Here is a 232-nt window from a genome sequence, read left to right as displayed (position 1 = left end):
ATCCTAATCCTCATCCTCATCCTAATCATATTCCTAATCCTAATCCTAATCCTAATCCTAATCCTAATACTAATGCTAATCCTCATCCTAACCCAATGGCTCATCCTCATCCCCATCCTAACCGTAATCCTAATCTTAATCCTAATCCTAATCCTAATCCTAATTCTATTCCTAATCCTAATCCTAATCCTAGTCCTCATCCTCATCCTCATCCCCATCCTCATCCCCATCC

The sequence above is a fragment of the Lupinus angustifolius genome, chromosome LG11 (assembly GCF_001865875.1).
Source record: "Lupinus angustifolius cultivar Tanjil chromosome LG11, LupAngTanjil_v1.0, whole genome shotgun sequence".
Classification (NCBI taxonomy): domain Eukaryota; kingdom Viridiplantae; phylum Streptophyta; class Magnoliopsida; order Fabales; family Fabaceae; genus Lupinus; species Lupinus angustifolius.
This window is presented reverse-complemented; position numbering follows the sequence as displayed.